The following is a 21,825-nucleotide window of genomic DNA, read 5'->3' on the forward strand; positions in this document are numbered from 1 at the left end:
GGAGCTATGGAGCCCTGGAGCCCTGGAGCTATGGAGCCCTGGAGCTATGGAGCTATGGAGCCCTGGAGCTATGGAGCTATGGAGCCCTGGAGCTATGGAGCTATGGAGCTCTGGTGCTATGGAGCTATGGAGCTCTGGTGCTATGGAGCTATGGAGCTCTGGTGCTATGGAGCTATGGAGCTCTGGTGCTATGGAGCTATGGAGCTCTGGAAGTATGGAGCTATGGAGCTCTGGAGGTATGGAGCTATGGAGCTCTGGAGGTATGGAGCTATGGAGCCCTGGAGCTATGGAGCCCTGGAGCTATGGAAGTATGGAGCTCTGGTGCTATGGAGCTATGGAGCTCTGGTGCTATGGAGCTATGGAGCTCTGGAGCTATGGAGCTCTGGAGGTATGGAGCTATGGAGCTCTGGAGGTATGGAGCTATGGAGCTATGGAAGTATGGAGCTCTGGTGCTATGGAGCTCTGGAGCTATGGAGCTCTGGAGGTATGGAGCTATGGAGCTCTGGAGGTATGGAGCTATGGAGCTATGGAAGTATGGAGCTCTGGAGGTATGGAGCTCTGGAGGTATGGAGCTTTGGAGCCCTGGAGCTCTGGAGGTATGGAGCTATGGTGCTATGGAGCTCTGAAGCCATGGAGCTCTGGTGCTATGGAGCTATGGAGCTCTGGTGCTATGGAGCTATGGAGGTATGGAGCTATGGAGCCCTGGAGCTCTGGAGGTATGGAGCTATGGTGCTATGGAGCTCTGAAGCCATGGAGCTCTGGTGCTATGGAGCTCTGGAGCTCTGGAGGTATGGAGCTCTGGAGGTATGGAGCTATGGAGCCCTGGAGCTCTGGAGGTATGGAGCTATGGTGCTATGGAGCTCTGAAGCCATGGAGCTCTGGTGCTATGGAGCTCTGGAGCTCTGGAGGTATGGAGCTCTGGAGGTATGGAGCTCTGGAGGTATGGAGCTATGGAGCCCTGGAGCTCTGGAGGTATGGAGCTATGGTGCTATGGAGCTCTGAAGCCATGGAGCTCTGGTGCTATGGAGCTCTGGAGGTATGGAGCTCTGGAGGTATGGAGCTCTGGAGGTATGGAGCTATGGAGCCCTGGAGCTCTGGAGGTATGGAGCTATGGTGCTATGGAGCTCTGAAGCCATGGAGCTCTGGTGCTATGGAGCTATGGAGCTCTGGTGCTATGGAGCTATGGAGGTATGGAGCCACCAGCCAGCACCCTCCGTGGCTGGATCAATGGAAGTGTTTTAGGTACCAGGCAGCCAAAGGGCCGAGGCCTCACGCTCGACCACGCCGGCGCAGAGTTCCAGCCGCTCGGATAAGCTCTGTCACTCACCCGCCGCGCAGCCACCGGTAACGGGGAAATGTCGCCGCCTTGTGGACACGCCGTTGTAAATGAATGGGCTTTCGCACTTAGTGCAATTTTCGCCAACTCTCTGACTTAGAGCTATGGAAGTATGGAGCTATGGAGCCACCAGCCACCCAGGCTGGAGCTCTGGAGCTCTGGAGGTATGGAGCTCTGGTGCTATGGAAGTATGGAGCTCTGGTGCTATGGAAGTATGGAGCTATGGAGGTATGGAAGTATGGAGCTATGGAAGTATGGAGCTATGGAGCTCTGGAAGTATGGAGCTATGGAGCTCTGGAGGTATGGAGCCCTGGAGCTATGGAGCCCTGGAGCTATGGAAGTATGGAGCTCTGGTGCTATGGAGCTATGGAGCTCTGGTGCTATGGAGCTATGGAGCTATGGAGCTCTGGAGCTATGGAGCTCTGGAGGTATGGAGCTATGGAGCTATGGAGCTCTGGAGGTATGGAGCTATGGAGCTATGGAAGTATGGAGCTCTGGTGCTATGGAGCTATGGAGCTCTGGTGCTATGGAGCTATGGAGCTCTGGTGCTATGGAGCTATGGAGCTATGGAGCTCTGGAAGTATGGAGCTCTGGTGCTATGGAGCTATGGAGCTCTGGTGCTATGGAGCTATGGAGCTCTGGTGCTATGGAGCTCTGGTGCTATGGAGCTCTGGTGCTATGGAGCTATGGAGCTCTGGTGCTATGGAGCTCTGGAGGTATGGAGCTCTGGAGGTATGGAGCTCTGGAGGTATGGAGCTATGGAGCCCTGGAGCTCTGGAGGTATGGAGCTATGGTGCTATGGAGCTCTGAAGCCATGGAGCTCTGGTGCTATGGAGCTATGGAGCTCTGGTGCTATGGAGCTATGGAGCTATGGAGCTCTGGAAGTATGGAGCTCTGGTGCTATGGAGCTATGGAGCTCTGGTGCTATGGAGCTATGGAGCTCTGGTGCTATGGAGCTATGGAGCTCTGGTGCTATGGAGCTCTGGTGCTATGGAGCTCTGGTGCTATGGAGCTATGGAGCTCTGGTGCTATGGAGCTATGGAGCTCTGGAGGTATGGAGCTCTGGAGGTATGGAGCTCTGGAGGTATGGAGCTATGGAGCCCTGGAGCTCTGGAGGTATGGAGCTATGGTGCTATGGAGCTCTGAAGCCATGGAGCTCTGGTGCTATGGAGCTCAGGAGCTCTGGAGGTATGGAGCTCTGGAGGTATGGAGCTATGGAGCCCTGGAGCTCTGGAGGTATGGAGCTATGGTGCTATGGAGCTCTGAAGCCATGGAGCTCTGGTGCTATGGAGCTCTGGAGGTATGGAGCTCTGGAGGTATGGAGCTCTGGAGGTATGGAGCTATGGAGCCCTGGAGCTCTGGAGGTATGGAGCTATGGTGCTATGGAGCTCTGAAGCCATGGAGCTCTGGTGCTATGGAGCTCTGGAGGTATGGAGCTCTGGAGGTATGGAGCTCTGGAGGTATGGAGCTATGGAGCCCTGGAGCTCTGGAGGTATGGAGCTATGGTGCTATGGAGCTCTGAAGCCATGGAGCTCTGGTGCTATGGAGCTCTGGAGGTATGGAGCTCTGGAGGTATGGAGCTCTGGAGGTATGGAGCTATGGAGCCCTGGAGCTCTGGAGGTATGGAGCTATGGTGCTATGGAGCTCTGAAGCCATGGAGCTCTGGTGCTATGGAGCTATGGAGCTCTGGTGCTATGGAGCTATGGAGGTATGGAGCCACCAGCCAGCACCCTCCGTGGCTGGATCAATGGAAGTGTTTTAGGTACCAGGCAGCCAAAGGGCCGAGGCCTCACGCTCGACCACGCCGGCGCAGAGTTCCAGCCGCTCGGATAAGCTCTGTCACTCACCCGCCGCGCAGCCACCGGTAACGGGGAAATGTCGCCGCCTTGTGGACACGCCGTTGTAAATGAATGGGCTTTCGCACTTAGTGCAATTTTCGCCAACTCTCTGACTGGAGCTATGGAAGTATGGAGCTATGGAGCCACCAGCCACCCAGGCTGGAGCTATGGAGCTCTGGAGGTATGGAGCTCTGGTGCTATGGAAGTATGGAGCTATGGAGCTATGGAAGTATGGAGCTATGGAGCTATGGAGCTCTGGAAGTATGGAGCTATGGAGCTCTGGAGGTATGGAGCTATGGAGCCCTGGAGCCCTGGAGCTATGGAGCCCTGGAGCTATGGAGCTATGGAGCCCTGGAGCTATGGAGCTATGGAGCCCTGGAGCTATGGAGCTATGGAGCTCTGGTGCTATGGAGCTATGGAGCTCTGGTGCTATGGAGCTATGGAGCTCTGGTGCTATGGAGCTATGGAGCTCTGGTGCTATGGAGCTATGGAGCTCTGGAAGTATGGAGCTATGGAGCTCTGGAGGTATGGAGCTATGGAGCTCTGGAGGTATGGAGCTATGGAGCCCTGGAGCTATGGAGCCCTGGAGCTATGGAAGTATGGAGCTCTGGTGCTATGGAGCTATGGAGCTCTGGTGCTATGGAGCTATGGAGCTCTGGAGCTATGGAGCTCTGGAGGTATGGAGCTATGGAGCTCTGGAGGTATGGAGCTATGGAGCTATGGAAGTATGGAGCTCTGGTGCTTTGGAGCCCTGGAGCTCTGGAGGTATGGAGCTATGGTGCTATGGAGCTCTGAAGCCATGGAGCTCTGGTGCTATGGAGCTATGGAGCTCTGGTGCTATGGAGCTATGGAGGTATGGAGCCACCAGCCAGCACCCTCCGTGGCTGGATCAATGGAAGTGTTTTAGGTACCAGGCAGCCAAAGGGCCGAGGCCTCACGCTCGACCACGCCGGCGCAGAGTTCCAGCCGCTCGGATAAGCTCTGTCACTCACCCGACGCGCAGCCACCGGTAACGGGGAAATGTCGCCGCCTTGTGGACACGCCGTTGTAAATGAATGGGCTTTCGCACTTAGTGCAATTTTCGCCAACTCTCTGACTTAGAGCTATGGAAGTATGGAGCTATGGAGCCACCAGCCACCCAGGCTGGAGCTCTGGAGCTCTGGAGGTATGGAGCTCTGGTGCTATGGAAGTATGGAGCTCTGGTGCTATGGAAGTATGGAGCTATGGAGGTATGGAAGTATGGAGCTATGGAAGTATGGAGCTATGGAGCTCTGGAAGTATGGAGCTATGGAGCTCTGGAGGTATGGAGCCCTGGAGCTATGGAGCCCTGGAGCTATGGAAGTATGGAGCTCTGGTGCTATGGAGCTATGGAGCTCTGGTGCTATGGAGCTATGGAGCTATGGAGCTCTGGAGCTATGGAGCTCTGGAGGTATGGAGCTATGGAGCTATGGAGCTCTGGAGGTATGGAGCTATAGAGCTATGGAAGTATGGAGCTCTGGTGCTATGGAGCTATGGAGCTCTGGTGCTATGGAGCTATGGAGCTCTGGTGCTATGGAGCTATGGAGCTATGGAGCTCTGGAAGTATGGAGCTCTGGTGCTATGGAGCTATGGAGCTCTGGTGCTATGGAGCTATGGAGCTCTGGTGCTATGGAGCTCTGGTGCTATGGAGCTCTGGTGCTATGGAGCTATGGAGCTCTGGTGCTATGGAGCTATGGAGCTCTGGAGGTATGGAGCTCTGGAGGTATGGAGCTCTGGAGGTATGGAGCTATGGAGCCCTGGAGCTCTGGAGGTATGGAGCTATGGTGCTATGGAGCTCTGAAGCCATGGAGCTCTGGTGCTATGGAGCTCTGGAGCTCTGGAGGTATGGAGCTCTGGAGGTATGGAGCCCTGGAGCTCTGGAGGTATGGAGCTATGGAGCTCTGAAGCCATGGAGCTCTGGTGCTATGGAGCTCTGGAGCTCTGGAGGTATGGAGCTCTGGAGGTATGGAGCTATGGAGCCCTGGAGCTCTGGAGGTATGGAGCTATGGTGCTATGGAGCTCTGAAGCCATGGAGCTCTGGTGCTATGGAGCTCTGGAGGTATGGAGCTCTGGAGGTATGGAGCTCTGGAGGTATGGAGCTATGGAGCCCTGGAGCTCTGGAGGTATGGAGCTATGGTGCTATGGAGCTCTGAAGCCATGGAGCTCTGGTGCTATGGAGCTCTGGAGGTATGGAGCTCTGGAGGTATGGAGCTCTGGAGGTATGGAGCTATGGAGCCCTGGAGCTCTGGAGGTATGGAGCTATGGTGCTATGGAGCTCTGAAGCCATGGAGCTCTGGTGCTATGGAGCTATGGAGGTATGGAGCCACCAGCCAGCACCCTCCGTGGCTGGATCAATGGAAGTGTTTTAGGTACCAGGCAGCCAAAGGGCCGAGGCCTCACGCTCGACCACGCCGGCGCAGAGTTCCAGCCGCTCGGATAAGCTCTGTCACTCACCCGCCGCGCAGCCACCGGTAACGGGGAAATGTCGCCGCCTGGCGGACACGCCGTTGTAAATGAATGGGCTTTCGCACTTAGTGCAATTTTCGCCAACTCTCTGACTTAGAGCTATGGAAGTATGGAGCTATGGAGCCACCAGCCACCCAGGCTGGAGCTATGGAGCTCTGGAGGTATGGAGCTCAGGTGCTATGGAAGTATGGAGCTATGGAGCTATGGAAGTATGGAGCTATGGAGCTATGGAGCTCTGGAAGTATGGAGCTATGGAGCTCTGGAGGTATGGAGCTATGGAGCCCTGGAGCCCTGGAGCTATGGAGCTCTGGTGCTATGGAGGTATGGAGCTCTGGAGGTATGGAGCTCTGGAGGTATGGAGCTATGGAGCTATGGAGCCCTGGAGCTATGGAGCTATGGAGCCCTGGAGCTATGGAGCTATGGAGCCCTGGAGCTATGGAGCTATGGAGCTCTGGTGCTATGGAGCTATGGAGCTCTGGTGCTATGGAGCTATGGAGCTCTGGTGCTATGGAGCTATGGAGCTCTGGTGCTATGGAGCTATGGAGCTCTGGAAGTATGGAGCTATGGAGCTCTGGAGGTATGGAGCTATGGAGCCCTGGAGCTATGGAGCCCTGGAGCTATGGAAGTATGGAGCTCTGGTGCTATGGAGCTATGGAGCTCTGGTGCTATGGAGCTATGGAGCTCTGGAGCTATGGAGCTCTGGAGGTATGGAGCTATGGAGCTATGGAGCTCTGGAGGTATGGAGCTATGGAGCTATGGAAGTATGGAGCTCTGGTGCTATGGAGCTATGGAGCTCTGGTGCTATGGAGCTATGGAGCTCTGGTGCTATGGAGCTATGGAGCTATGGAGCTCTGGAAGTATGGAGCTCTGGTGCTATGGAGCTATGGAGCTCTGGTGCTATGGAGCTATGGAGCTCTGGTGCTATGGAGCTATGGAGCTCTGGTGCTATGGAGCTCTGGAGGTATGGAGCTCTGGAGGTATGGAGCTATGGAGCCCTGGAGCTCTGGAGGTATGGAGCTATGGTGCTATGGAGCTCTGAAGCCATGGAGCTCTGGTGCTATGGAGCTCTGGAGCTCTGGAGGTATGGAGCTCTGGAGGTATGGAGCTATGGAGCCCTGGAGCTCTGGAGGTATGGAGCTATGGTGCTATGGAGCTCTGAAGCCATGGAGCTCTGGTGCTATGGAGCTCTGGAGCTCTGGAGGTATGGAGCTCTGGAGGTATGGAGCTCTGGAGGTATGGAGCTATGGAGCCCTGGAGCTCTGGAGGTATGGAGCTATGGTGCTATGGAGCTCTGAAGCCATGGAGCTCTGGTGCTATGGAGCTCTGGAGGTATGGAGCTCTGGAGGTATGGAGCTCTGGAGGTATGGAGCTATGGAGCCCTGGAGCTCTGGAGGTATGGAGCTATGGTGCTATGGAGCTCTGAAGCCATGGAGCTCTGGTGCTATGGAGCTATGGAGCTCTGGTGCTATGGAGCTATGGAGGTATGGAGCCACCAGCCAGCACCCTCCGTGGCTGGATCAATGGAAGTGTTTTAGGTACCAGGCAGCCAAAGGGCCGAGGCCTCACGCTCGACCACGCCGGCGCAGAGTTCCAGCAGCTCGGATAAGCTCTGTCACTCACCCGCCGCGCAGCCACCGGTAACGGGGAAATGTCGCCGCCTTGTGGACACGCCGTTGTAAATGAATGGGCTTTCGCACTTAGTGCAATTTTCGCCAACTCTCTGACTTAGAGCTATGGAAGTATGGAGCTATGGAGCCACCAGCCACCCAGGCTGGAGCTATGGAGCTCTGGAGGTATGGAGCTCAGGTGCTATGGAAGTATGGAGCTATGGAGCTATGGAAGTATGGAGCTATGGAGCTATGGAGCTCTGGAAGTATGGAGCTATGGAGCTCTGGAGGTATGGAGCTATGGAGCCCTGGAGCCCTGGAGCTATGGAGCTCTGGTGCTATGGAGGTATGGAGCTCTGGAGGTATGGAGCTCTGGAGGTATGGAGCTATGGAGCTATGGAGCCCTGGAGCTATGGAGCTATGGAGCCCTGGAGCTATGGAGCTATGGAGCCCTGGAGCTATGGAGCTATGGAGCTATGGAGCTCTGGTGCTATGGAGCTATGGAGCTCTGGTGCTATGGAGCTATGGAGCTCTGGTGCTATGGAGCTATGGAGCTCTGGTGCTATGGAGCTATGGAGCTCTGGAAGTATGGAGCTATGGAGCTCTGGAGGTATGGAGCTATGGAGCCCTGGAGCTATGGAGCCCTGGAGCTATGGAAGTATGGAGCTCTGGTGCTATGGAGCTATGGAGCTCTGGTGCTATGGAGCTATGGAGCTCTGGAGCTATGGAGCTCTGGAGGTATGGAGCTATGGAGCTATGGAGCTCTGGAGGTATGGAGCTATGGAGCTATGGAAGTATGGAGCTCTGGTGCTATGGAGCTATGGAGCTCTGGTGCTATGGAGCTATGGAGCTCTGGAGGTATGGAGCTATGGAGCTATGGAGCTCTGGAGGTATGGAGCTATGGAGCTATGGAAGTATGGAGCTCTGGTGCTATGGAGCTATGGAGCTCTGGTGCTATGGAGCTATGGAGCTCTGGTGCTATGGAGCTATGGAGCTATGGAGCTCTGGAAGTATGGAGCTCTGGTGCTATGGAGCTATGGAGCTCTGGTGCTATGGAGCTATGGAGCTCTGGTGCTATGGAGCTATGGAGCTCTGGTGCTATGGAGCTCTGGTGCTATGGAGCTATGGAGCTCTGGTGCTATGGAGCTATGGAGCTCTGGAAGTATGGAGCTCTGGAGGTATGGAGCTCTGGAGGTATGGAGCTTTGGAGCCCTGGAGCTCTGGAGGTATGGAGCTATGGTGCTATGGAGCTCTGAAGCCATGGAGCTCTGGTGCTATGGAGCTCTGGAGCTCTGGAGGTATGGAGCTCTGGAGGTATGGAGCTATGGAGCCCTGGAGCTCTGGAGGTATGGAGCTATGGTGCTATGGAGCTCTGAAGCCATGGAGCTCTGGTGCTATGGAGCTCTGGAGCTATGGAGCCCTGGAGCTCTGGAGGTATGGAGCTATGGTGCTATGGAGCTCTGAAGCCATGGAGCTCTGGTGCTATGGAGCTCTGGAGCTCTGGAGGTATGGAGCTCTGGAGGTATGGAGCTCTGGAGGTATGGAGCTATGGAGCCCTGGAGCTCTGGAGGTATGGAGCTATGGTGCTATGGAGCTCTGAAGCCATGGAGCTCTGGTGCTATGGAGCTCTGGAGCTCTGGAGGTATGGAGCTCTGGAGGTATGGAGCTATGGAGCCCTGGAGCTCTGGAGGTATGGAGCTATGGTGCTATGGAGCTCTGAAGCCATGGAGCTCTGGTGCTATGGAGCTCTGGAGCTCTGGAGGTATGGAGCTCTGGAGGTATGGAGCTCTGGAGGTATGGAGCTATGGAGCCCTGGAGCTCTGGAGGTATGGAGCTATGGTGCTATGGAGCTCTGAAGCCATGGAGCTCTGGTGCTATGGAGCTCTGGAGGTATGGAGCTCTGGAGGTATGGAGCTCTGGAGGTATGGAGCTATGGAGCCCTGGAGCTCTGGAGGTATGGAGCTATGGTGCTATGGAGCTCTGAAGCCATGGAGCTCTGGTGCTATGGACCTATGGAGCTCTGGTGCTATGGAGCTATGGAGGTATGGAGCCACCAGCCAGCACCCTCCGTGGCTGGATCAATGGAAGTGTTTTAGGTACCAGGCAGCCAAAGGGCCGAGGCCTCACGCTCGACCACGCCGGCGCAGAGTTCCAGCCGCTCGGATAAGCTCTGTCACTCACCCGCCGCGCAGCCACCGGTAACGGGGAAATGTCGCCGCCTTGTGGACACGCCGTTGTAAATGAATGGGCTTTCGCACTTAGTGCAATTTTCGCCAACTCTCTGACTTAGAGCTATGGAAGTATGGAGCTATGGAGCCACCAGCCACCCAGGCTGGAGCTCTGGAGCTCTGGAGGTATGGAGCTCTGGTGCTATGGAAGTATGGAGCTCTGGTGCTATGGAAGTATGGAGCTATGGAGGTATGGAAGTATGGAGCTATGGAAGTATGGAGCTATGGAGCTCTGGAAGTATGGAGCTATGGAGCTCTGGAGGTATGGAGCCCTGGAGCTATGGAGCCCTGGAGCTATGGAAGTATGGAGCTCTGGTGCTATGGAGCTATGGAGCTCTGGTGCTATGGAGCTATGGAGCTATGGAGCTATGGAGCTCTGGAGCTATGGAGCTCTGGAGGTATGGAGCTATGGAGCTATGGAGCTCTGGAGGTATGGAGCTATGGAGCTATGGAAGTATGGAGCTCTGGTGCTATGGAGCTATGGAGCTCTGGTGCTATGGAGCTATGGAGCTCTGGTGCTATGAAGCTATGGAGCTATGGAGCTCTGGAAGTATGGAGCTCTGGTGCTATGGAGCTATGGAGCTCTGGTGCTATGGAGCTATGGAGCTCTGGTGCTATGGAGCTCTGGTGCTATGGAGCTCTGGTGCTATGGAGCTATGGAGCTCTGGTGCTATGGAGCTCTGGAGGTATGGAGCTCTGGAGGTATGGAGCTCTGGAGGTATGGAGCTATGGAGCCCTGGAGCTCTGGAGGTATGGAGCTATGGTGCTATGGAGCTCTGAAGCCATGGAGCTCTGGTGCTATGGAGCTATGGAGCTCTGGTGCTATGGAGCTATGGAGCTATGGAGCTCTGGAAGTATGGAGCTCTGGTGCTATGGAGCTATGGAGCTCTGGTGCTATGGAGCTATGGAGCTCTGGTGCTATGGAGCTATGGAGCTCTGGTGCTATGGTGCTATGGAGCTCTGAAGCCATGGAGCTCTGGTGCTATGGAGCTCTGGAGCTCTGGAGGTATGGAGCTCTGGAGGTATGGAGCTCTGGAGGTATGGAGCTATGGAGCCCTGGAGCTCTGGAGGTATGGAGCTATGGTGCTATGGAGCTCTGAAGCCATGGAGCTCTGGTGCTATGGAGCTCTGGAGGTATGGAGCTCTGGAGGTATGGAGCTCTGGAGGTATGGAGCTATGGAGCCCTGGAGCTCTGGAGGTATGGAGCTATGGTGCTATGGAGCTCTGAAGCCATGGAGCTCTGGTGCTATGGAGCTATGGAGCTCTGGTGCTATGGAGCTATGGAGGTATGGAGCCACCAGCCAGCACCCTCCGTGGCTGGATCAATGGAAGTGTTTTAGGTACCAGGCAGCCAAAGGGCCGAGGCCTCACGCTCGACCACGCCGGCGCAGAGTTCCAGCCGCTCGGATAAGCTCTGTCACTCACCCGCCGCGCAGCCACCGGTAACGGGGAAATGTCGCCGCCTTGTGGACACGCCGTTGTAAATGAATGGGCTTTCGCACTTAGTGCAATTTTCGCCAACTCTCTGACTTAGAGCTATGGAAGTATGGAGCTATGGAGCCACCAGCCACCCAGGCTGGAGCTCTGGAGCTCTGGAGGTATGGAGCTCTGGTGCTATGGAAGTATGGAGCTCTGGTGCTATGGAAGTATGGAGCTATGGAGGTATGGAAGTATGGAGCTATGGAAGTATGGAGCTATGGAGCTCTGGAAGTATGGAGCTATGGAGCTCTGGAGGTATGGAGCCCTGGAGCTATGGAGCCCTGGAGCTATGGAAGTATGGAGCTCTGGTGCTATGGAGCTATGGAGCTCTGGTGCTATGGAGCTATGGAGCTATGGAGCTCTGGAGCTATGGAGCTCTGGAGGTATGGAGCTATGGAGCTATGGAGCTCTGGAGGTATGGAGCTATGGAGCTATGGAAGTATGGAGCTCTGGTGCTATGGAGCTATGGAGCTCTGGTGCTATGGAGCTATGGAGCTCTGGTGCTATGGAGCTATGGAGCTCTGGAAGTATGGAGCTCTGGTGCTATGGAGCTATGGAGCTCTGGTGCTATGGAGCTATGGAGCTCTGGTGCTATGGAGCTCTGGTGCTATGGAGCTCTGGTGCTATGGAGCTATGGAGCTCTGGTGCTATGGAGCTCTGGAGGTATGGAGCTCTGGAGGTATGGTGCTCTGGAGGTATGGAGCTATGGAGCCCTGGAGCTCTGGAGGTATGGAGCTATGGTGCTATGGAGCTCTGAAGCCATGGAGCTCTGGAGCTCTGGAAGTATGGAGCTCTGGTGCTATGGAGCTATGGAGCTCTGGTGCTATGGAGCTATGGAGCTCTGGTGCTATGGAGCTATGGAGCTCTGGTGCTATGGAGCTCTGGAGGTATGGAGCTCTGGAGGTATGGAGCTATGGAGCCCTGGAGCTCTGGAGGTATGGAGCTATGGTGCTATGGAGCTCTGAAGCCATGGAGCTCTGGTGCTATGGAGCTCTGGAGCTCTGGAGGTATGGAGCTCTGGAGGTATGGAGCTATGGAGCCCTGGAGCTCTGGAGGTATGGAGCTATGGTGCTATGGAGCTCTGAAGCCATGGAGCTCTGGTGCTATGGAGCTCTGGAGCTCTGGAGGTATGGAGCTCTGGAGGTATGGAGCTCTGGAGGTATGGAGCTATGGAGCCCTGGAGCTCTGGAGGTATGGAGCTATGGTGCAATGGAGCTCTGAAGCCATGGAGCTCTGGTGCTATGGAGCTCTGGAGGTATGGAGCTCTGGAGGTATGGAGCTCTGGAGGTATGGAGCTATGGAGCCCTGGAGCTCTGGAGGTATGGAGCTATGGTGCTATGGAGCTCTGAAGCCATGGAGCTCTGGTGCTATGGAGCTATGGAGCTCTGGTGCTATGGAGCTATGGAGGTATGGAGCCACCAGCCAGCACCCTCCGTGGCTGGATCAATGGAAGTGTTTTAGGTACCAGGCAGCCAAAGGGCCGAGGCCTCACGCTCGACCACGCCGGCGCAGAGTTCCAGCAGCTCGGATAAGCTCTGTCACTCACCCGCCGCGCAGCCACCGGTAACGGGGAAATGTCGCCGCCTTGTGGACACGCCGTTGTAAATGAATGGGCTTTCGCACTTAGTGCAATTTTCGCCAACTCTCTGACTTAGAGCTATGGAAGTATGGAGCTATGGAGCCACCAGCCACCCAGGCTGGAGCTATGGAGCTCTGGAGGTATGGAGCTCAGGTGCTATGGAAGTATGGAGCTATGGAGCTATGGAAGTATGGAGCTATGGAGCTATGGAGCTCTGGAAGTATGGAGCTATGGAGCTCTGGAGGTATGGAGCTATGGAGCCCTGGAGCCCTGGAGCTATGGAGCTCTGGTGCTATGGAGGTATGGAGCTCTGGAGGTATGGAGCTCTGGAGGTATGGAGCTATGGAGCTATGGAGCCCTGGAGCTATGGAGCTATGGAGCCCTGGAGCTATGGAGCTATGGAGCCCTGGAGCTATGGAGCTATGGAGCCCTGGAGCTATGGAGCTATGGAGCTCTGGTGCTATGGAGCTATGGAGCTCTGGTGCTATGGAGCTATGGAGCTCTGGTGCTATGGAGCTATGGAGCTCTGGTGCTATGGAGCTATGGAGCTCTGGAAGTATGGAGCTATGGAGCTCTGGAGGTATGGAGCTATGGAGCCCTGGAGCTATGGAGCCCTGGAGCTATGGAAGTATGGAGCTCTGGTGCTATGGAGCTATGGAGCTCTGGTGCTATGGAGCTATGGAGCTCTGGAGCTATGGAGCTCTGGAGGTATGGAGCTATGGAGCTATGGAGCTCTGGAGGTATGGAGCTATGGAGCTATGGAAGTATGGAGCTCTGGTGCTATGGAGCTATGGAGCTCTGGTGCTATGGAGCTATGGAGCTCTGGAGGTATGGAGCTATGGAGCTTTGGAGCTCTGGAGGTATGGAGCTATGGAGCTATGGAAGTATGGAGCTCTGGTGCTATGGAGCTATGGAGCTCTGGTGCTATGGAGCTATGGAGCTCTGGTGCTATGGAGCTATGGAGCTATGGAGCTCTGGAAGTATGGAGCTCTGGTGCTATGGAGCTATGGAGCTCTGGTGCTATGGAGCTATGGAGCTCTGGTGCTATGGAGCTATGGAGCTCTGGTGCTATGGAGCTCTGGTGCTATGGAGCTATGGAGCTCTGGTGCTATGGAGCTATGGAGCTCTGGAAGTATGGAGCTCTGGAGGTATGGAGCTCTGGAGGTATGGAGCTTTGGAGCCCTGGAGCTCTGGAGGTATGGAGCTATGGTGCTATGGAGCTCTGAAGCCATGGAGCTCTGGTGCTATGGAGCTCTGGAGCTCTGGAGGTATGGAGCTCTGGAGGTATGGAGCTATGGAGCCCTGGAGCTCTGGAGGTATGGAGCTATGGTGCTATGGAGCTCTGAAGCCATGGAGCTCTGGTGCTATGGAGCTCTGGAGCTCTGGAGGTATGGAGCTCTGGAGGTATGGAGCTATGGAGCCCTGGAGCTCTGGAGGTATGGAGCTATGGTGCTATGGAGCTCTGAAGCCATGGAGCTCTGGTGCTATGGAGCTCTGGAGCTCTGGAGGTATGGAGCTCTGGAGGTATGGAGCTCTGGAGGTATGGAGCTATGGAGCCCTGGAGCTCTGGAGGTATGGAGCTATGGTGCTATGGAGCTCTGAAGCCATGGAGCTCTGGTGCTATGGAGCTCTGGAGGTATGGAGCTCTGGAGGTATGGAGCTCTGGAGGTATGGAGCTATGGAGCCCTGGAGCTCTGGAGGTATGGAGCTATGGTGCTATGGAGCTCTGAAGCCATGGAGCTCTGGTGCTATGGAGCTCTGGAGGTATGGTGCTATGGAGCTATGGAGGTATGGAGCCACCAGCCAGCACCCTCCGTGGCTGGATCAATGGAAGTGTTTTAGGTACCAGGCAGCCAAAGGGCCGAGGCCTCACGCTCGACCACGCCGGCGCAGAGTTCCAGCAGCTCGGATAAGCTCTGTCACTCACCCGCCGCGCAGCCACCGGTAACGGGGAAATGTCGCCGCCTTGTGGACACGCCGTTGTAAATGAATGGGCTTTCGCACTTAGTGCAATTTTCGCCAACTCTCTGACTTAGAGCTATGGAAGTATGGAGCTATGGAGCCACCAGCCACCCAGGCTGGAGCTCTGGAGCTCTGGAGGTATGGAGCTCTGGTGCTATGGAAGTATGGAGCTCTGGTGCTATGGAAGTATGGAGCTATGGAGGTATGGAAGTATGGAGCTATGGAAGTATGGAGCTATGGAGCTCTGGAAGTATGGAGCTATGGAGCTCTGGAGGTATGGAGCCCTGGAGCTATGGAGGTCCTGGAGCTATGGAAGTATGGAGCTCTGGTGCTATGGAGCTATGGAGCTCTGGTGCTATGGAGCTATGGAGCTATGGAGCTCTTGAGCTATGGAGCTCTGGAGGTATGCTATGGAGCTATGGAGCTCTGGAGGTATGGAGCTATGGAGCTATGGAAGTATGGAGCTCTGGTGCTATGGAGCTATGGAGCTCTGGTGCTATGGAGCTATGGAGCTCTGGTGCTATGGAGCTATGGAGCTATGGAGCTCTGGAAGTATGGAGCTCTGGTGCTATGGAGCTATGGAGCTCTGGTGCTATGGAGCTATGGAGCTCTGGTGCTATGGAGCTATGGAGCTCTGGTGCTATGGAGCTCTGGTGCTATGGAGCTCTGGTGCTATGGAGCTATGGAGCTCTGGTGCTATGGAGCTATGGAGCTCTGGAGGTATGGAGCTCTGGAGGTATGGAGCTCTGGAGGTATGGAGCTATGGAGCCCTGGAGCTCTGGAGGTATGGAGCTATGGTGCTATGGAGCTCTGAAGCCATGGAGCTCTGGTGCTATGGAGCTCTGGAGCTCTGGAGGTATGGAGCTCTGGAGGTATGGAGCTATGGAGCCCTGGAGCTCTGGAGGTATGGAGCTATGGAGCTCTGAAGCCATGGAGCTCTGGTGCTATGGAGCTCTGGAGCTCTGGAGGTATGGAGCTCTGGAGGTATGGAGCTATGGAGCCCTGGAGCTCTGGAGGTATGGAGCTATGGTGCTATGGAGCTCTGAAGCCATGGAGCTCTGGTGCTATGGAGCTCTGGAGGTATGGAGCTCTGGAGGTATGGAGCTCTGGAGGTATGGAGCTATGGAGCCCTGGAGCTCTGGAGGTATGGAGCTATGGTGCTATGGAGCTCTGAAGCCATGGAGCTCTGGTGCTATGGAGCTCTGGAGGTATGGAGCTCTGGAGGTATGGAGCTCTGGAGGTATGGAGCTATGGAGCCCTGGAGCTCTGGAGGTATGGAGCTATGGTGCTATGGAGCTCTGAAGCCATGGAGCTCTGGTGCTATGGAGCTATGGAGCTCTGGTGCTATGGAGCTATGGAGCTCTGGTGCTATGGAGCTATGGAGGTATGGAGCCACCAGCCAGCACCCTCCGTGGCTGGATCAATGGAAGTGTTTTAGGTACCAGGCAGCCAAAGGGCCGAGGCCTCACGCTCGACCACGCCGGCGCAGAGTTCCAGCCGCTCGGATAAGCTCTGTCACTCACCCGCCGCGCAGCCACCGGTAACGGGGAAATGTCGCCGCCTGGCGGAGACGCCGTTGTAAATGAATGGGCTTTCGCACTTAGTGCAATTTTCGCCAACTCTCTGACTTAGAGCTATGGAAGTATGGAGCTATGGAGCCACCAGCCACCCAGGCTGGAGCTATGGAGCTCTGGAGGTATGGAGCTCAGGTGCTATGGAAGTATGGAGCTATGGAGCTATGGAAGTATGGAGCTATGGAGCTCTGGAAGTATGGAGCTATGGAGCTCTGGAGGTATTGAGCTATGGAGCCCTGGAGCCCTGGAGCTATGGAGCTCTGGTGCTATGGAGGTATGGAGCTCTGGAGGTATGGAGCTCTGGAGGTATGGAGCTATGGAGCTATGGAGCCCTGGAGCTATGGAGCTATGGAGCCCTGGAGCTATGGAGCTATGGAGCCCTGGAGCTATGGAGCTATGGAGCTCTGGTGCTATGGAGCTATGGAGCTCTGGTGCTATGGAGCTATGGAGCTCTGGTGCTATGGAGCTATGGAGCTCTGGTGCTATGGAGCTATGGAGCTCTGGAAGTATGGAGCTATGGAGCTCTGGAGGTATGGAGCTATGGAGCCCTGGAGCTATGGAGCCCTGGAGCTATGGAAGTATGGAGCTCTGGTGCTATGGAGCTATGGAGCTCTGGTGCTATGTAGCTATGGAGCTCTGGAGCTATGGAGCTCTGGAGGTATGGAGCTATGGAGCTCTGGAGCTCTGGAGGTATGGAGCTATGGAGCTATGGAAGTATGGAGCTCTGGTGCTATGGAGCTATGGAGCTCTGGTGCTATGGAGCTATGGAGCTCTGGTGCTATGGAGCTATGGAGCTATGGAGCTCTGGAAGTATGGAGCTCTGGTGCTATGGAGCTATGGAGCTCTGGTGCTATGGAGCTATGGAGCTCTGGTGCTATGGAGCTATGGAGCTCTGGTGCTATGGAGCTCTGGTGCTATGGAGCTCTGGTGCTATGGAGCTATGGAGCTCTGGTGCTATGGAGCTATGGAGCTCTGGAGGTATGGAGCTCTGGAGGTATGGAGCTCTGGAGGTATGGAGCTTTGGAGCCCTGGAGCTCTGGAGGTATGGAGCTATGGTGCTATGGAGCTCTGAAGCCATGGAGCTCTGGTGCTATGGAGCTCTGGAGCTCTGGAGGTATGGAGCTCTGGAGGTATGGAGCTATGGAGCCCTGGAGCTCTGGAGGTATGGAGCTATGGTGCTATGGAGCTCTGAAGCCATGGAGCTCTGGTGCTATGGAGCTCTGGAGCTCTGGAGGTATGGAGCTCTGGAGGTATGGAGCTATGGAGCCCTGGAGCTCTGGAGGTATGGAGCTATGGTGCTATGGAGCTCTGAAGCCATGGAGCTCTGGTGCTATGGAGCTCTGGAGCTCTGGAGGTATGGAGCTCTGGAGGTATGGAGCTCTGGAGGTATGGAGCTATGGAGCCCTGGAGCTCTGGAGGTATGGAGCTATGGTGCTATGGAGCTCTGAAGCCATGGAGCTCTGGTGCTATGGAGCTCTGGAGGTATGGAGCTCTGGAGGTATGGAGCTCTGGAGGTATGGAGCTATGGAGCCCTGGAGCTCTGGAGGTATGGAGCTATGGTGCTATGGAGCTCTGAAGCCATGGAGCTCTGGTGCTATGGACCTATGGAGCTCTGGTGCTATGGAGCTATGGAGGTATGGAGCCACCAGCCAGCACCCTCCGTGGCTGGATCAATGGAAGTGTTTTAGGTACCAGGCAGCCAAAGGGCCGAGGCCTCACGCTCGACCACGCCGGCGCAGAGTTCCAGCCGCTCGGATAAGCTCTGTCACTCACCCGCCGCGCAGCCACCGGTAACGGGGAAATGTCGCCGCCTTGTGGACACGCCGTTGTAAATGAATGGGCTTTCGCACTTAGTGCAATTTTCGCCAACTCTCTGACTTAGAGCTATGGAAGTATGGAGCTATGGAGCCACCAGCCACCCAGGCTGGAGCTCTGGAGCTCTGGAGGTATGGAGCTCTGGTGCTATGGAAGTATGGAGCTCTGGTGCTATGGAAGTATGGAGCTATGGAGGTATGGAAGTATGGAGCTATGGAAGTATGGAGCTATGGAGCTCTGGAAGTATGGAGCTATGGAGCTCTGGAGGTATGGAGCCCTGGAGCTATGGAGCCCTGGAGCTATGGAAGTATGGAGCTCTGGTGCTATGGAGCTATGGAGCTCTGGTGCTATGGAGCTATGGAGCTATGGAGCTCTGGAGCTATGGAGCTCTGGAGGTATGGAGCTATGGAGCTATGGAGCTCTGGAGGTATGGAGCTATGGAGCTATGGAAGTATGGAGCTCTGGTGCTATGGAGCTATGGAGCTCTGGTGCTATGGAGCTATGGAGCTCTGGTGCTATGAAGCTATGGAGCTATGGAGCTCTGGAAGTATGGAGCTCTGGTGCTATGGAGCTATGGAGCTCTGGTGCTATGGAGCTATGGAGCTCTGGTGCTATGGAGCTCTGGTGCTATGGAGCTCTGGTGCTATGGAGCTATGGAGCTCTGGTGCTATGGAGCTCTGGAGGTATGGAGCTCTGGAGGTATGGAGCTCTGGAGGTATGGAGCTATGGAGCCCTGGAGCTCTGGAGGTATGGAGCTATGGTGCTATGGAGCTCTGAAGCCATGGAGCTCTGGTGCTATGGAGCTATGGAGCTCTGGTGCTATGGAGCTATGGAGCTATGGAGCTCTGGAAGTATGGAGCTCTGGTGCTATGGAGCTATGGAGCTCTGGTGCTATGGAGCTATGGAGCTCTGGTGCTATGGAGCTATGGAGCTCTGGTGCTATGGTGCTATGGAGCTCTGAAGCCATGGAGCTCTGGTGCTATGGAGCTCTGGAGCTCTGGAGGTATGGAGCTCTGGAGGTATGGAGCTCTGGAGGTATGGAGCTATGGAGCCCTGGAGCTCTGGAGGTATGGAGCTATGGTGCTATGGAGCTCTGAAGCCATGGAGCTCTGGTGCTATGGAGCTCTGGAGGTATGGAGCTCTGGAGGTATGGAGCTCTGGAGGTATGGAGCTATGGAGCCCTGGAGCTCTGGAGGTATGGAGCTATGGTGCTATGGAGCTCTGAAGCCATGGAGCTCTGGTGCTATGGAGCTATGGAGCTCTGGTGCTATGGAGCTATGGAGGTATGGAGCCACCAGCCAGCACCCTCCGTGGCTGGATCAATGGAAGTGTTTTAGGTACCAGGCAGCCAAAGGGCCGAGGCCTCACGCTCGACCACGCCGGCGCAGAGTTCCAGCCGCTCGGATAAGCTCTGTCACTCACCCGCCGCGCAGCCACCGGTAACGGGGAAATGTCGCCGCCTTGTGGACACGCCGTTGTAAATGAATGGGCTTTCGCACTTAGTGCAATTTTCGCCAACTCTCTGACTTAGAGCTATGGAAGTATGGAGCTATGGAGCCACCAGCCACCCAGGCTGGAGCTCTGGAGCTATGGAAGTTAGAGCTATGGAGGTATGGAAGTATGGAGCTATGGAAGTATGGAGCTATGGAGCTCTGGAAGTATGGAGCTATGGAGCTCTGGAGGTATGGAGCCCTGGAGCTATGGAGCCCTGGAGCTATGGAAGTATGGAGCTCTGGTGCTATGGAGCTATGGAGCTCTGGTGCTATGGAGCTATGGAGCTATGGAGCTCTGGAGCTATGGAGCTCTGGAGGTATGGAGCTATGGAGCTATGGAGCTCTGGAGGTATGGAGCTATGGAGCTATGGAAGTATGGAGCTCTGGTGCTATGGAGCTATGGAGCTCTGGTGCTATGGAGCTATGGAGCTCTGGTGCTATGGAGCTATGGAGCTCTGGAAGTATGGAGCTCTGGTGCTATGGAGCTATGGAGCTCTGGTGCTATGGAGCTATGGAGCTCTGGTGCTATGGAGCTCTGGTGCTATGGAGCTCTGGTGCTATGGAGCTATGGAGCTCTGGTGCTATGGAGCTCTGGAGGTATGGAGCTCTGGAGGTATGGTGCTCTGGAGGTATGGAGCTATGGAGCCCTGGAGCTCTGGAGGTATGGAGCTATGGTGCTATGGAGCTCTGAAGCCATGGAGCTCTGGTGCTATGGAGCTATGGAGCTCTGGTGCTATGGAGCTATGGAGCTATGGAGCTCTGGAAGTATGGAGCTCTGGTGCTATGGAGCTATGGAGCTCTGGTGCTATGGAGCTATGGAGCTCTGGTGCTATGGAGCTATGGAGCTCTGGTGCTATGGAGCTCTGGTGCTATGGAGCTCTGGTGCTATGGAGCTCTGGAGGTATGGAGCTCTGGAGGTATGGAGCTCTGGAGGTATGGAGCTATGGAGCCCTGGAGCTCTGGAGGTATGGAGCTATGGTGCTATGGAGCTCTGAAGCCATGGAGCTCTGGTGCTATGGAGCTATGGAGCTCTGGTGCTATGGAGCTATGGAGGTATGGAGCCACCAGCCAGCACCCTCCGTGGCTGGATCAATGGAAGTGTTTTAGGTACCAGGCAGCCAAAGGGCCGAGGCCTCACGCTCGACCACGCCGGCGCAGAGTTCCAGCAGCTCGGATAAGCTCTGTCACTCACCCGCCGCGCAGCCACCGGTAACGGGGAAATGTCGCCGCCTTGTGGACACGCCGTTGTAAATGAATGGGCTTTCGCACTTAGTGCAATTTTCGCCAACTCTCTGACTTAGAGCTATGGAAGTATGGAGCTATGGAGCCACCAGCCACCCAGGCTGGAGCTCTGGAGCTCTGGAGGTATGGAGCTCTGGTGCTATGGAAGTATGGAGCTCTGGTGCTATGGAAGTATGGAGCTATGGAGGTATGGAAGTATGGAGCTATGGAAGTATGGAGCTATGGAGCTCTGGAAGTATGGAGCTATGGAGCTCTGGAGGTATGGAGCCCTGGAGCTATGGAGCCCTGGAGCTATGGAAGTATGGAGCTCTGGTGCTATGGAGCTATGGAGCTCTGGTGCTATGGAGCTATGGAGCTATGGAGCTCTGGAGCTATGGAGCTCTGGAGGTATGCAGCTATGGAGCTATGGAGCTCTGGAGGTATGGAGCTATGGAGCTATGGAAGTATGGAGCTCTGGTGCTATGGAGCTATGGAGCTCTGGTGCTATGGAGCTATGGAGCTCTGGTGCTATGGAGCTATGGAGCTATGGAGCTCTGGAAGTATGGAGCTCTGGTGCTATGGAGCTATGGAGCTCTGGTGCTATGGAGCTATGGAGCTCTGGTGCTATGGAGCTATGGAGCTCTGGTGCTATGGAGCTCTGGTGCTATGGAGCTCTGGTGCTATGGAGCTATGGAGCCCTGGAGCTCTGGAGGTATGGAGCTATGGTGCTATGGAGCTCTGAAGCCATGGAGCTCTGGTGCTATGGAGCTCTGGAGGTATGGAGCTCTGGAGGTATGGAGCTCTGGAGGTATGGAGCTATGGAGCCCTGGAGCTCTGGAGGTATGGAGCTATGGTGCTATGGAGCTCTGAAGCCATGGAGCTCTGGTGCTATGGAGCTCTGGAGGTATGGAGCTCTGGAGGTATGGAGCTCTGGAGGTATGGAGCTATGGAGCCCTGGAGCTCTGGAGGTATGGAGCTATGGTGCTATGGAGCTCTGAAGCCATGGAGCTCTGGTGCTATGGAGCTATGGAGCTCTGGTGCTATGGAGCTATGGAGGTATGGAGCCACCAGCCAGCACCCTCCGTGGCTGGATCAATGGAAGTGTTTTAGGTACCAGGCAGCCAAAGGGCCGAGGCCTCACGCTCGACCACGCCGGCGCAGAGTTCCAGCCGCTCGGATAAGCTCTGTCACTCACCCGCCGCGCAGCCA

Source organism: Syngnathus leptorhynchus, unplaced genomic scaffold, assembly GCF_054491065.1.
Source record: "Syngnathus leptorhynchus isolate UIUO unplaced genomic scaffold, UIUO_Slep HiC_scaffold_50, whole genome shotgun sequence".
In the NCBI taxonomy this organism is placed as follows: Eukaryota; Metazoa; Chordata; class Actinopteri; order Syngnathiformes; family Syngnathidae; genus Syngnathus; species Syngnathus leptorhynchus.